Below are 16729 nucleotides of genomic sequence, written 5' to 3'. Positions count from 1 at the left end.
TAGGTTAGCGTTAACTCAAATGGCCATCAATTTATTAACAGAAAATGATGAGTTGGAACATATAAATAGTTGGGTGACCATTTTATAACTTTTAATAGTCGGGGACTCAACAAAGTAATATATAGTTAAGAGAACATTTATAACTTTTAATAGTCGGGACACTAATAAATAACGTCCTATAGTCAATGGACTATTTATGTACTTTACCCAAAAAATTATAAGTTATACCCTAAACTTTTTGAGTTTACATAGTATAGAATCTATGGATGGATCGAATGGGATAAATGGAGGTGGTCGTCTTCTTCGGAAATTTTAAAATCATATATTTGAGATATTCTTTATATTTTTATTAACATTTATTTTCGTCCCCGATAATTTATCTCTCATCCAAATTTTTTAAATTTATATTCTTAACATAAAATTATAGGTTTGTAATAATAGAATAGTGTATGTCTATCTTATGACCCGGGAACTGACACTCCAAAGTTGCAGCAGTACTAGTACCGAGCATTTTCGAACTAAATAGCATAGGCATAGCAACAAATTCTACCATTTTATAATTTTAATTTTAGATCCTTAGTAATGTTAAAACCAATTACTAGTATGTTATGTTGAACAGAACAAATTACTAGCATGTTATTTGTAATCCAAAATTTACTACCATATTGTTTTGTTATTAATGGACAGGACCTCAAGGAAGCTTGATAGGAGAGAGTGATTTTTTAGTTTGGGTAAATTATGCAAAAGGTGCCCCCGACTATAGAGTATTATTCTGTTGAGTCACTCAATTATTAAAAGTTACAATATAGTCCTTCAATTATAGGGTGTTGCTTTATTGAGTCCATTGACTATTAAAAGTTACAAATGATCACCCGACTATTCATATGTTCCAACTCGTCCTTTTTCGTAAAAATTGATCGTCGTTTAAGGACGTTAACATGTGACTGAGATAGGATAGTCATTCAGATTCTAGGATCATATTTATATCTTTCAGCATGTTAACATCCACTTAGGCTATGGTCAACTTTTTAATAGAAATGGACGTGTTTGGAACATAAGAATAGTCCATATGATCACCCTATAACCAGATGATTATTTATAACTTCTAATAGTGAGGGACTCACAAAGAATACCTTATAGTCAGGGACTATTTGTGTAATTCACCTTTTAGTTTTTACCGCTAATTGACTTAAAGCATTTACTCACCCAACTTTAAGAGAGGGTGTGCAAATTTAGATTAGACCCAATTTGATCCGAAAATAACCTAAAATAGTGATCTATATTTAAATATCTGAATTCGAATATAAAATTTAATTTTATAAAAAATAATTTTATATTTTATATTTTGTGACTTAATGTAATTTATTTGATATTCTAATATTATTATATATATATATATATATTATATTAATTATCACACACAATAAATAATTAAATATCCTAATTTTTATTAGACTTTAGCTTTAATGGGTCACTAGGTTACTTATCTATTGGGCTAAAGGCTATCTAAAATCTAAAAGCTCAATTTTTTAAGATTTTCAAATAATTCGAAATTGAAATTTATTTTATTTGTATTTGAGCTGATTATCTAATTTTTTTATATTCAATATGAATTATCCGAAAATCAAAAAATATATTGAATATCTGAATTTTTGGATTAGATCAACCGATTAACGGATCAGATCAGATCTTTTTGCACACCTCTATTTTACTGTGATTTTTTACATGTGTGTATATATATATATATATATATCGTATAGAGTTGTAGAGCTTGACTCAAATTTAAAAACTAATTCACTTATTACTCAAAATTATTCGAGTTATTATTAAAGTTATTTGAATTATATTTTATAACTCAATTCAAATTCAAAATTATTTTCAAATTGAATCAAAATTAATTTTTTGAGTCAAGCTATTCAACCCTAAAGATCGACTGGACATCGGACTCAATGAGGTAGAATCGGCTGGGATTACCGGACTAGTATTGGCCCTCTAACCGAGTGAAAAAGGCCAAGGAAAGCGGAAATAAGATAAAGGTGAACAAGTTTGGCATTTCCATCACACAGATTCATAAGTTGAACAACGAAATCAAATATCATCATAATGTGATGAAATCATTCCTCAGCTCAGTGTTGGAGCAAAATCGAATAATAAAAATGAAGAATGTTCCTGGCGTATACAGATGGATACCTGCCTGCTCTGCAATTTTTAGAAACTGCAGATGTGGACAATGAGAGCCACCTTTTTCCTGTCATGCCATTCTCATTTTCTTAATTTTTTTTCTATTTACCAATTATATATCAGATTATATGAAAAATATATATAATAAACAATGTGTTATTTATTGTTATAAATAGAAGTAATTTAGTAAATAATTATTACAGTGAAGTTAATTGGACTTGATAATTAAATAAAATATAAATCACTTTTTAGATTTAGCGAGTTTCAATAACTTTTTGCTTTGCAAGCGAGGGTTATGGTTTGATGATTTAGGATTATTTGAGTGGGGAGATTAGGGTTCATGATTATCCTTGAATTTTTTTTTTACGAACCTCATGCACTCTCTGTTTGATTCATTCTAAGCGTTTCATTAGGGTTTGGAGAAGATGAAATATGAGAGCAAAGATAAGAGGAAGAATAGATGAACAAAGGGGTTCAACTTTCCCCTTAATTTTTGCCCCGATTGACAAATTTGAGGATTTCAGCCTTATCTTCCAATGATCTAATTACTCATATGATCCCTATTCATTTGATCTTAACTAAAAAAATATGACCACCGGAGCCTAAACCTCATTCAATTAAAGCCCACATTCTAACTACTAATTCTAATCACATATTCACATCGGTCAATATACCTCTTGAATCAACTCACATGTGTTGATTTGGAAATTCAAGGAGTTATAGATTCTAAGCCTTTCTGGTTTTTGGTATCGATATCTACCCTATGATATAAAACTTTGGATAGTATTGATACCATATTAACATATTGTATGCAACATTTAATTTCAGTATCGATACTCAAAATTCGATAATACCGAGGGAATGATATCAATACTCTATGAATAAGTATTGATACCCTATGAATAATTTGTCTATATTTTAACTTTAATTTCATATAATATCGTATACTTCATAATCAATATCAATATTCAAATAAAAAAATCATTTTAAACTCAAAAATCAGTCATAACCCCCTACACACTAAATTTAAGGCCCTAATCTATTTCTATTTCCAATGAAGGGATATCATGGGGTCATATAGCATTATTTATACATATGTTTAATAACATATTCAATAAATTGGTCACCAAACATGCCAAGCACTAAAACAAATACTCAATAAGTAACATACAACACACAAAACATCATATTTATGAGTTTCATGATACAAAATAAGATTAGGAGTACATTGTTTTAGCTTCAAGCATCAATGGATGATCCTATATCAACTTCCTTCCATCTCCATTTTCCCCGGTCTAAATAGGCCCAAATATCTTTCGATAAGACTTTTATTTATCTTAAGAGTTCAATTATACAATTAAATAGGTCCACGACTATTATCGGTCAGCTTACATACTTCGATTCAGAAAATCGATTCATTGCAATCCCTAATTTTTTTAATATATAATATACATCCACAAATAATAATTATTTAAAAATGTAAGGAAAAAACCAAGACTTTAAACCTAATCCACAAGTAGGGTTGCACAGAAGTCGGATTTCAATCCGATCTGGATCGATTTTTATCCGATCCAGATTTTTCTCATAGAAAAAAAAACCAGTTTATAAAATAACCGGTTCGGTTTCTAACCGGTTTGGAGGGCCGGATATCCTAACCGGTTTGGAGGGCCGGATATCCTAACCGGTGTAACCGGTTTCGGTTTTAAAAAAATCGGTTTTTTTTTTAAAAAAAACCGGTTATAAAAAAACCGAATTTAATATTATTAAAATTACATCGTCATCAATTACAACAAAGTTTACGATAATTTGTTGAAAACATTTTGATATTTCGATATAACAAATTAAGTTAAATGAATTTTAAGATTTTCCAAATGATTTTCTAAGTATATTCGATATAATTATTCGAATATCAAAACATTACTCCAAATATTTCAAAAATCATTTTTAATCCTTACTTAAGTGTAAAATTAAGTTTTAATCTTAAAACAATTTCAAAATAATCTTTCAAAGTATTTCGAACCATTTCAAAACCAAAAATTCCAGATTGCTCAGAGGGAACCGATTCCCCCCCAAGGGGGTACCGATTCCCCCCTGAATGGTTTGGCTCCGAGATTTCCAGAATGCTCGGAGGGAACCGATTCCCCCATAGGGGGTACCGATTCCCCCCAATTCAACGGTCGAAATATTTGAATTTTACACTTAGGGAACCGATTCCCTATGAGAGGGTATCGATCCCCCCCACGCTCCAAGCATTTTTATTAAATGTTTTCACACTTAAACGGCTATATTATCTTCATTAATTATCCCTAACGTTCAGAAGTGATTCAAGGTGTATTTAAGCAAGCTTAGAAGCCATTGATCAAAGACAAGAAACATCAAGCAACTAGAATCAAGAGAGAATCAAAGAGAAATCATCAAACCTCAAGTTTGAGCATTTCAAGCCTATTTTCATTCAATATTCATTTTGCTTTCAAGAACACATATTGTGCTCAATTGTATTCATCTTTGAGTGTTCTTTTCTTTGTTCTAGAATTGTGCAAACAATCTACCTTGTGAGGATTTCCTTGTAAGTTTGCAAATTTTGTTCTCTTTGGAGAGAGTTTTCTCAAGAATTTGGGGTAATTCTTGAGGGTTTGTAAGGTTACTCTTTGTCCTCAAAAGAAAGACAAATTTGTGAATTTGTAAAAAATCCTTAGTGTAGATAGCTAAGGTAGTGGACGTAGACTTTGATTGAGAAAGTCGAACCACTCTAAATCGCTGTGCAAATCTTTTTAATTTTCAGCAAAAGCTTCCACCGAAATTTTAATTGCCAATTCACCCCCTCTTGGCCGATTCCATCGATCGATTAACTCAACATAATTGAAATACTTAAATACTTCCAAGTTGATAAATTCAAATACTTAAAAACTTCCAAGTTCGATAAATTCAAATACTTAAAAACTTCAAGTTCGATAATTGAAACAAAGTTTACGATAATTGAAATAAAGTTTAAAATAAACTACATTGCCATCTCTTCTTCATCATCTTCGCCTTCTTCGTTTGGAGGGATATTCCAAGTTCGACTTCTTCAATGTGTAAGTTTGCTTCCAAATCGGCATCAATTGCATCTTCTAGGTGGTGATGTTGCTTACGAGCCGCTCCATCCAAATAATCCTTTAAACAAATGCATACTTCCACCGACACGGGACTTAGTCTTGATCTCTGTTGCGATATAACCCTGCCACTAACAGAAAAAGCGGATTCCGAAGCTACCGTAGAAGCTTGGACGGTTAGTAAATCACGGGCCATGGCGGCTAGAATCGAAAATTGTGCTTCCTTTTCTTTTCACCAAGCCAAAATATCCAAACTTTCAAACTCTTCAAATGTCATTTTTGATAGAAAATCGCATGACATGTAATTTCCCAACTCGCTACTTGGGGTGGTAGTACGTGATCGTTTAGATTGGGAATTTACAAGAGTGTTAAAAAGATTCAAATTTATGTTACTTGGACGTCTACTAGATGATTCCGCATTCATTCTCATTTGATGTATTACACTACTTGATCCGTATTTAGTTAAATAAATTGCAAACATGTCTCGAAAACATTTGTTAAAATAATTATTTGGTTTTGGACAAAGTTGGGTTCATCATCGGTTAGATTAAAAGCAAACGCAATTTGTTCAATTAGTGTTTCAACCCCGCCAATATTTAACGTTGGGTTTAAAGCGGCGGCACAAGTAAAAATGGGGGGAATCTCCTTAAAATATTTTAAAAATTTTTCCTTCATTGCAAAGCCAATTTCTTGAAAAACTTCGGTTTCAAATTCAAAGTCATTTAGTCGGATAGCCAACAAAAATATTTGATTAAGAACCAACGGGCTAGTAGGATAATAAACACCGGATAAAAAATTTATTGCATTTTTAAAAACCCCAAGCAAATCGGTTATTTTGGCTATAGTTTCCCAACTCGAATCCGGATAAATGTTTGGGACATGACCCCTCTCGAAAAGCCGATCGTGAAATGTTTGCAATGTTTCCCTTTGCCTTAAGGTAGTATGTACCATCATCCAAGTTGAGTTCCAACGAGTTGGACAATCCAAATTAGGACCCAAAGCTTTTTTATTAACGGACTTACAAAATCGTTTATAATCATTTAGTCTTTTGTTGTTGTTACAAAGAACCAATTTTATCATTGTTTTAAATTCTAATCTAATCGGCTCAATAACCTCCAAACCGGGTTGCACGGATAAATTAATTATGTGTGCAACGCAACGGGTATGAAAAAACGCACCGTCTAAAATCGGTGAAAGTAATATTTTCAATCTTGGAACCTCGTTTATATTATTCGATGCATTATCAAAGGATATAGAAAAAACTTTATTTTCTAATTTATAAAGACAAATTACCCTTTTTAAAAGTGTAAATAAATTAGCACCGGAATGCGGCTCACCGAATAATTCAAACGCGATTGTTTTTCATCATTTGCCAATTATCTTGATCTAACCAATGTGACGTAACGGCTAAAAAGAATTTCGGTATTATGAGGGAAGCTCCAAATGTCACATGTAAGCGACACACCATAACGTTGTTCTTGGAATCCTAAAATCATTTTTCCCTCGCCGTACGCCACATTTTTATAGCATCTCTTCTAAAGGTAGTACGACTTACTTGAGTATAACGTGGTTGCATTAGTTGTTGAATTGTTGTCGTGAAATCTTCATCATCAAAGTGGTCGAACGACAATGCTTTTGTAATCACGAACTTTGTAAACGCTTCTCGTAATTTTTCGTTGTCGTAAACAAAAACACCACCTTGCGGTGTAAGATTCGATTGACTAGGATCCGATCTTGAGCGAAGTGTCTTGCATGATTTTGTCAAATGGTTCTTCAACGTTGTGTTTCCTTCTGATGCAAGAACTTTAGACAAAGTTTACAACGCCCTCCTCGAGCCATTGGCATCTCACATAAATCGTAGTGATCCCAAATATCTTTGTTTCGAGGTGTTCGATCATCTCACGACTTCAAGGTTTCCTCGACGGAAGATTTAGCCGTGTTACTCATGATGAACAAAAAATTACAAAAATAAGATTTGAGAGATGTTTAGGTGTTGTGTAATAAGATTTGAAAAAGTTGTAATCAACCAAATACATCCCCAACCTATTTATACATGTTTAGGGTGGTAAAATGGTAAATTTTTAAAGAAAAAAACGGTCACAAAACCCCCCAACGGCTATATTAACGGCTAGTTTTTTAAACCTAGACCGGTTTTTTTGAATAAAAACCAATTTTTTAATCGGTTTTTTTCAAACCGGTTAAAATAACCAATTTAAAAAAATCCGATCCGGTTAAAAAAATTAATTTTTTTCAAATCCAATTTTAAATATTTTTTTCACAAAATCAAATATTTAAATTTGTTATGCACCCCTATCCACAAGCCCCAAATTCCAAACCATGGTGAAAAAAAGAGACATGTAATATGAGCCATTCGTAGGAAGAAGCCAAAATAATAATAATAATTAGAAAAAACCAACACGCTATCTATTAGACCACATCGTCTCCCCAAAGAACAAGAAAAACACTTCAATTAACGCATACATCAGACAAGACAAAAAAGAAAAGGTTCCTTCTCCACTGCACCACTTGGCCTTGTAAATTCCTATCTCTTGCTCGTTCATGAATGATAGAGGTGTTGGTTCATAAACAATCCCTAGCTTTTCTTCCTTTCCTTTCTGTCTTTACTTTTTAATGGGTTGTGTCAGTGAGAAGCGTTGGGAGTCGTTTCCCGAGATGCTTTCCACTGGGCTATCCCTCAAGGAAACAGAAGATGGAGACGAAGCTGCACTTGAGTCTGTACAGTTCCCTTTTGAGAAGGTGTTCCCGGTCTATGCAATGAGCCTTTCCAAGCCTGACATCGATTCTACTGTCAAATCGGGTCACGACCCAATTTGGGATGCGGTGCGAGAGGAGGCCAAGTTGGAGGTATCAATTTTCATAGTTATTCTCTCCCCTTTATTTTTCTTTTTGCCTGAACCATTTTTTTTCCTGGGATATTACTCGAATGGTCTGTTTGATACGTTTGTGATGAGATTTTGATTGTTGAGGATTTTCCTTCGTATGCTTGTGACTAAGTTTTGTGAAAGGATGCACAATTTATAATCAGAAAGAAGCTGATAGTCAATTGTCTCTTAGTTTTTTTCGTGTAAAGATGAATATTTTTTCTCTCGTGATTACTTGACTTTCATTGGTGATCTTTCCATCGATTGAGTGTGTTCCTTGGTTTTGATTATTAACCTGGCTTCAGTTTTTCTTTTATCACATGCACGTTAAATTGAAATATTGGCTGTCCATTTTGTGAGAAAGTTAAAATAGTTCTAATGGCTTAAATGAAGGATCAACTTATGTATTCTTTGATCAATCATTAATGCTTTTGTCTTTCAAAATCTGAACGGATGATAGCTTCTTTGTTTTTTAATGAAAGGAGTTTGTTGATTAATGTATCCTTCTGGGTTAATTTCCTTTGCTTCTTGATATTGTGTGAGGTAAAATTGATGGGATTCTACTTGCTGCAGGCAGAAAAGGAGCCTATTTTAAGCAGCTTCTTGTATGCTAGTATCTTGGCACATGATTGTTTGGAACAAGCATTGGCTTTTGTTCTTGCCAATCGTCTACAGAATCCTACACTCTTGGCAACTCAACTGATGGATATATTTTCTCATGTTATGATGCATGATAGAGATATTCAGAGATCAATACTCCTGGATTTACAGGTAATTTTGTTAATTTTTAAAAGATCGTATAGAATTGATGTCTGATTGTAGAAGTTTTCACTAAAAATCATTTTAAATGTGTTACATTTGGAAATGTTATTCTGCAGGCATTCATGGACAGAGATCCTGCTGTTTGTCATACAGTTCAGCATTACTCTATCTTAAGGTAATATATACTTTTTACAGGTATTTTCTCATGTGTGCACGATGTCTTAGCTTTTACCCGAACTGTTACTTTGCAGCCCTTATTTTTAAAACTATGGTTGGTGTGTTCCTTAAGGTGAAAAAGCTAGTTGATTTATTATGGTTTCAGACGTAAAGAGAAGATGTTTTAAGAGATGAGATATAAAGGCGTTAACAACTGTTGCACGTTGACTGTCCTTTTTTCTCTGGACACCATTCTCTGCAATCAATCGTATCCAATATGTTACAAGTTCCCTCCTTTTTCAGGGATACCATTCTCTGCAGTCATATCGAGTAGCTCATGCCTTATAGAATTGATGTCTGATTGTAGAAGTTTTCACTAAAAAATCATTTAAATGTGTTAACATTTGTAAATGTTTATTCTGCAGGCATTCATGGACAGAGATCCTGCTTGTTTGTCATACAGTTCAGCATTACTCTATCTTAAGGTATATACTTTTTACAGGTATTTTCTCATGTGCACGATGTCTTAGCTTTTACCCGAACTGTTACTTTGCAGCCCTTTTTTAAACTATGGTTGGTGTGTTCCTTAAGGTGAAAAAGCTAGTTGATTTTATTAGGTTTCAGACGTAAAGAGAAGATTTTTAAGAGATGAGACATAAAGGCGTTAACAAACTGTTGCACGTTGACTGTCCTTTTTTCTCTGGACACCATTCTCTGCAATCAATCGTATCCAATATGTTACAAGTCCCTCCTTTTTCAGGGATACCATTCTCTGCAGTCATATCGAGTAGCTCATGCCTTATGGAAGCAAGGCCGGAAATTGTTGGCACTGGCATTGCAAGCAGGATTAGTGAGGTAGAGTTTAGTTTCTGGTATTTGGTTAGGCTTATGCGTTTTTGGCATGCCATTTTGATATATCTTTCATACTTTTCAGGTTTTTGGAGTTGACATACATCCAGGTATACTTATTTTATACTTTAATCATATCATGTTTCTCATGCCTTTCACAAGATATAATCTCTCGTTATTAGGTTCCATATGATTTCTATTTATAAAAAGGGGTAAAGAGTTATAATACTGTGCTTTGTTGCATGAAACAGCTTATATATCTTTCTTTTGAGGGTTTACATAGTGATTTTTTCTTATTCAGTTTGTTATCTGTGAAGATAACAAGGTTTTCCAATTCTCATGTAAAGGAGTATATCTAAACATCCTTTTATATGTCATGACTTTATGCAGCCGCAAAATTGGAGATGGTATTTATTGGATCATGGGACTGGTATTGTTATCGGTGAAACAGCAGTTATAGGAAATCGTGTTTCATTGATGCATGTAAGCCACTTGTTTGTTCTTTTTATTATTATCTCATGAAAACTGATTTTGTTCTCCTTATTTATTTATTAAACTCCACTGTACTTGTTAATAATCCAATAAAAGAAAACAGAACTAGCGCAACTCATCAGAATTTTAGAAAAAACTGGTTGATTTTGAAGCTTGGATTGATGCTATGCAAATAGCGCTCGGTTTGGAGATTGATTCTGGATAAACTTTAGTTAAAGTTGATATCTTGAATTCTATTTTTTGTCTTCTGCCATTCATCAACTTCCTATGTCTATCACAAGTTCTCGATAATACGTTTCCTTCACCGTATCTGCATATCTAGACCAGTAACTTCATGGTTCAGACCTGTTTCCCCTGTTGATAGCATGGGATGTGCAATGTTCATAAATGTAGGTTCTTTTGTTCTGTGTGAAGAAAGAGCTTGTTGATTGTACCCCTGATGTAAGATTATTCTCTATGTTCCAAGAATCAGTTGGAGTCTCAATTCTTAATGTGTTTTATCTCCTTGTTGGTAAAGAGTTGCCAACTTCTATGGTATGGAAGGACCTGCTGTTCATTACATTATATGATGCTTTCTTTCAGGGTGTGACATTGGGGGACTGGGAAGGAAACTGGTGATCGCCATCCAAAGTTGGTGATCTTGCACTACTCGGTGCATGTGTAACTGTACTTGGGAATATAAAATAGGTGAAGGTGCAATGATTGCTGCCGGTTCACTTGTATTAAAACATGTTCCTCCACATAGGTACCTTTGTAACTTCCCAAATATTCATGATTTCACTTTATTTTGAAATTTAATGACTACATCCTAATGTTTGAATGCCTTGGGGTGTTTTGAAGTATGGTAGCAGGTACACCGGCACAAGTAATTGGATCCATAGATGAGCAAGATCCTCTTTTGACAATGAATCATGGTAGGTCTTGTGCATGAATGTTAAATATTAAAAGAACATTTGGACCCTGTGAATAATATTGGACTCGTCTACGATGGACTAGCAGTAGTTGTCTGGACTTGAACTCTAAGTTCAGAGGGTTTTTTTGTGCCAACTGGTTCAGCTATAACTTTATCATCTTGGTTAGGTTATATCTTCCGGAAGCTGCTAAATGTGGGTTAGTTCCATTAGAATATGCAAAAATGATTTAATGGAAAACGACCTTCATTTTTAATTGATAATATCTTCATGACAAAATGGCTTAATGTGTTGTCGTAATCGAACTCATGGCCTGGAATTGTTATGACGTAGATGGTGTAAATGAACGCCATCTTTGCTTTAGTTAGTCTCATTACTGGTTGCTATGATGAACTTGCAGATGCTACCAAAAGAATTTTTTAAACATGCTGTTGGTTCGAGAGATGGAAGATCGAAACAGTAAGTATTCATATTTGCTGTCTATATTTCAAGAAAATGATCATGGTGTTTCTGCAATTTAATTTCAAACATATCTGGATAGTTAAATTGGATTCTGAAAACTCTAATCATTTAACCTTATTTCAGAGCCATCGAATGATGAAAACCACGATGGTGACATTGATGTCCCTGCCAGGTGCAGTTTTCTTCAATTCGGAGACTGGTTGTAGTTTGCATGCAAGACAAATAAGATGAGAATCAACATAATATAGGCACATGGGTCAATTGATTTTTTTTTGCCCCATGAAATGTCACTGTCACTAACCAGACAACACAAAATTATGTTTCTAACATAACACTAGTTGTGTTGGATTGGGATATCATGCAGTGTGCACTAAACAAGAGTTTCTTCTTTATTAAGAAACTAGCTGCTACTCCATATGCATTTCAAAGCTTGAGTTTCTTGTTGTTGTTGTTGTTGTTGTTGTTTTTGAGGTCCACGGGGATGTAACATGTAAGAAATGTACTTCAGCATTGGGAATAGACAAGTATGTATCTACAACGTTTAAGATATGTTCATGACTGTAATAACAATAAGATGGAGAAAAAGAAAAAAGCATCAAAATTCAAGTGACCTTCCATTGCATTGATTAACGTCGTACAACCGAGAATCTATTACAAAATCTTTGCTAAACTTACCCAGCTTGTATATTCAACAGTTCACCAAGAATTTGCTTGTAATATAAGCATGCCGAACCAGGAAATCCTTCATGAAAGCAACCAACTCAACACCAGCCAAAGGCATTGTAATATAAGATCGAATGCTTCCCACCGACCTATGTCCTTGAGCTACACCATCTCCTTAGCAGCTCTCCAGAATTCAGCCTCCAACTTTGTTTCTCCAATGTAAACGGCACGTTCATCAGTGGGTTTCTCGACAGGGCACCTGTAGAATCCTTTACTGTTGTCAATGGCACGTTCATCAGTCATGCATGACGGGGTTATCGCTTGTGCGTTCCTTAAAAGATCTTTCCTGACGACCATAATGCAAACACCTGATGCCCCACGTTCTTCTGCGCACTAGCATAAATCAAACCAAAAACTTGGTTACATCTTCTCATAGGCGCATATATGCAAATAGTTGGCGTTTGAGGGGACCTTGGCGTAGTTCTCTGATTTCACCGATCAATGACTTTCGGCTTGCAGTATTTATGCCGGCTTCCTTAAAAATTGTCATCCCATGAGCCAGATCATCAACGGAGTCATTGGGGCCGCAAAGATTCAAGGGACGGCAGGGAACTGGGTTGTGGCCCCACCTTGAAGGAACAAAACGGCTTATTCTTCAGGGATAGTGAGAAGAGCACGGAGATCGGCCTTGGCTTTGTTAATATATGTTTGTCGACTCTTAAAAATATATCTAGATCGGTCACCACTCATGCCGGATCCATGCCAGTAGCAAAGTTCGGATTGGGACTCGAGGAGGACGCTTTTGGGCAACCCGATCTTGAGGTCGGATACTTGTTGCAGCCATGGCTGTAAAACTTGGAAAGAATATTTATTCTACGTAAGGGATAATCGACTCGACTTTATGTTTAATTATATTAAAAAAAAACTAAAAAAGAAGATCAATGGAATTAAAAAGAATGGTTTTTCATTTATTAGTGTATCAGGGAAATACATGAAATTACAGTGAGAAAATTAAACTATGTTCAATGTGAACATACATTTCCACCAACAACCTAGGATGGGGCTGCAAGCTTAAATTATTTTCAAATTTGCTTAAGAATTCCCAAGTGCACGCAACACAAGTTGCTCAATTTTATTAAAATTAGATGTCTTCTGCCCAACTCTCTTCGTCAAATCAGGTATGGTCATTCAATAGCTGGATGCGCTATGGTTGTTGGGTCTAGTAAAAATTTTGCAGCTTCACATTTTGCCGTGAAACCAAACTTTGATGTGCAGTACTTTCTATGTACCCCTGTTAATTTTCCTGTTGCAGCCTTCTCATGGAAGCCAACCATCAATCTTGAACATTCTCTGCAACAACCAGAAAAAAAAAAACATCATTATTTGGCACAATGTTTGTTTGGCAAGAAACGAAAAGAAGAAGAAGAAGAAGAAGATATGAACGCTCACAATAGCTGTTCTTCTGCGTAGCTGCTAAGCCACTCGCATGTCTTACTCCATTGCTTGATCCCATATAGACTGCATTGTGCAGTATAGATTGCAGCAGCTGCCAGTAGTGATGGTTGGAACTTGAGCATCTCGTACTCCACCAGTGCAAGCTCGATCAAGAAGAACGATAGAAGCTCGAGCTTCTTGTCGGACTGAGCCGCCTTGAGGAACCTCCGCATGAAACGTACGGAGTGGGGAACGACATGTTGAATTGCAATGCGTTGAGCATCAATTTCTCCATTTCCAGAACTTCTTTCCTGGAGTAAGCTTTATCTGATATAAGGATTAGATCTCCCACGACGGGAACAGACACCTCCTCGTACTTGCATGCTAAGAGCATAGCAACCAGTCCAACCAGCTGAAGCTTTTTCCTCACCACTGTTTGTTGAGACAAAAATCTGTCTATGAGATTAACTGTAAGAAATAATGTCTCCCCCATGAGGTCAAATTTGTCGTGCACCTGTTGATGTTGCAAGCCAATTATGACCTTAGTTCACATTCATTGTTATACCATTTATGGCATTGGTTTAGTAGGGAAGAACAATTCAAATACCTCAATGAGCCAGTCGATCAGTATAGCCCTCATTTTCTCATTAATGTCAGACTGCTGCTCCATGTACTTAGGTGAAACACAGCTAAAATTCTGCATACATACAATGAAATGGTTTAAGCATGGTAACTAAAATTTTGCTCAACTTAACTAGGAAACAAATCCCATAATGGAAATGGATAGATTTACCTCCATCTTCTGTAATAGGCATGCAAATCTTCGACATACTCGACGACTGCCAGTGGATTCCTTGCATCACAGCCATCGATATCAACAATTGGCTCTTCAACTATATCCTCCATTTCCACTTCCTCCTATCCAATTTCACCAAACCCCGTTTTAGTAAACTGCCGATAGTGAAGAACAATAACAATGTTTGAAAGAATCTGTGTGAAGTAAATACCATCTCATCCGCTTCACCGAGGCTGGTTTCTGTTTCTTCTAAGAACATGGGTACTGGGTGGTCTACAGATGCCTTATTTTCCTCCACGTCTACAAATATACAATCTCCAAACGCATTTGAACTTGGAACCGATGGTTTCAGCTTCTTAGTTTCCTGTTAAAAGGACAAGACATCAGAATATTGAAATAATATTGTTGTTGTCAATGTTACTCAAGCTCTTCAGTTCCCTTGAAGTGTGGTACCTCGGGGCAATGCTGTTGACTAGTACTGGAAATTTGGGCAGCAAACTTCCTGGAAGTCAAAATTGGAAGCAAAAGCTCAGGATTTTAAAAGGACACGACTTTTCTAGTTGACTGAGATAAAAAGATCCAAATTTTGAACCTTTGCTCATTTAAAATTTCAAACTCTAACCTGGAAATAGGTCTGTGCACAGGATCAACCTGCTTGCTTTCAAAACACCCATTTCGTCTGAGAAAGAAAATAAAAAAAATTCTCACATTTTCAAGAGAAACTGAGAGACGAAAGAATAAAGGAAGTGAGAGATATACTGTGACGAGCTCTCTTATTAACAACACAAGGGTATGCTTTAGCTCCCACTAAGTTGTGATTAATTACACTCAAAGCCCTTCTGTTGTGCTTAATCTCCTGCCCAAACTTTCTGCAACCTGCAACACCACCTCCTCCTTTATTCAAAACAAACATGTAAGATCTGCGGGGTTCAAATAAAACCCAGTTATGGATATTGGATTTAAAAGGAAATGAAACCAGATATACCTTGAAATTTTGTGGGTTTGGTGAGATTATGATTGTTCTCATCAGATATATGTTCCATTTTCTATCCACAAAAGCAACACCACCCTCTCCAAATGAAGAAGAAGAAGAAGGCCAATGTATGTAAATGCAAACTCTTTAGATTAGGGAGAGAATGAGCATTTAAAGAAGTTCAAAAAAGCTCTCTCTCAGTGGAAGCGGAGATCTACAAACACAAGAAGATAGATAAAGGTTGTCTGAAAGAGAGAGGGAGATGAGGGAGTGTTTTTAAAAAAGGACAACGGCTAATTATTGAAAAGTGACCGTTAGATGACAATTCGAGCTTTGTCCTAACAACGGTCACCTGGGCTGTGACGTGGCTGTCCCGCCGCTTGCGAGTGGTTTTCAAAAATTATTAAACATCGAGGTTTAATTTAGTTAATTGATAGGATTATGGTGCTTTTTTATTATTTAATATAGAAATTTACTTTATATAGAAAGTAAAATAATAAGATTTGAAGTTTGATTATTTACATTATTATATAAGACTAAATATTTATAACAATGATTGTTTTTGTTCAGAAATAATCCCAAAAAGAGTCCTCTAAATACGTACTTATTCAAATTAAACAAAACTTTTTCCACCTGACATCACTTTTAAGAATGTGTTGGAAAATTATATTTAAACAAAAATAATATTTTGAGATATTATCGAATTCAATAATATTATTTTGAAATGATCATCCAACTCAGTTGGTAGAGCACAAGGTTCTTAACCTTGAGGTCGTGAGATCGAGTCCCATGGAGGGTATTTCATAATTCGGAGGTCTTCTACGGAAGATGCTCTCAATCTAGTGTTGGGGGCAGCCTACTATCTTACCTCTCCCTTACCCTATTACATATGGGAACAAGGGACAACCATTGAATGTTTAAGTCAATGTAAAACCGTTTTTTAATAGGGTAAAGTATACAATAGTTCTTCGATGATAAGACGTTGTTTTGTTGAGTCACATGACTATTAAAAGTTACAAAATAGTTATTCGAATTTTCATATATTCTAATCTCGTCCTTTTTCGTTAAAAAATTGA

The 16729-nt window shown here is 35.0% G+C and overlaps 3 pseudogenes; 1 reads left to right on the top strand and 2 right to left on the bottom strand.

The window, feature by feature from the left end:
• Window positions 1-7752: 7752 nt before the first annotated feature.
• Window positions 7753-12304, top strand: LOC120122578 (annotated as a pseudogene).
• A 171-nt stretch (window positions 12305-12475) lies between these two features.
• On the bottom strand, window positions 12476-13489 carry LOC120122786 (annotated as a pseudogene).
• Window positions 13490-13559: 70 nt separating this feature from the next.
• On the bottom strand, window positions 13560-15834 carry LOC120122785 (annotated as a pseudogene).
• Window positions 15835-16729: the final 895 nt, after the last annotated feature.

Source organism: Hibiscus syriacus, unplaced genomic scaffold (assembly GCF_006381635.1).
Source record: "Hibiscus syriacus cultivar Baekdansim isolate YM2019G1 unplaced genomic scaffold, ASM638163v2 tig00110387_pilon, whole genome shotgun sequence".
In the NCBI taxonomy this organism is placed as follows: Eukaryota; Viridiplantae; Streptophyta; class Magnoliopsida; order Malvales; family Malvaceae; genus Hibiscus; species Hibiscus syriacus.
Note: the sequence above shows the minus strand (reverse complement) of the source record. Positions and strands in the feature narration are given on the sequence as shown.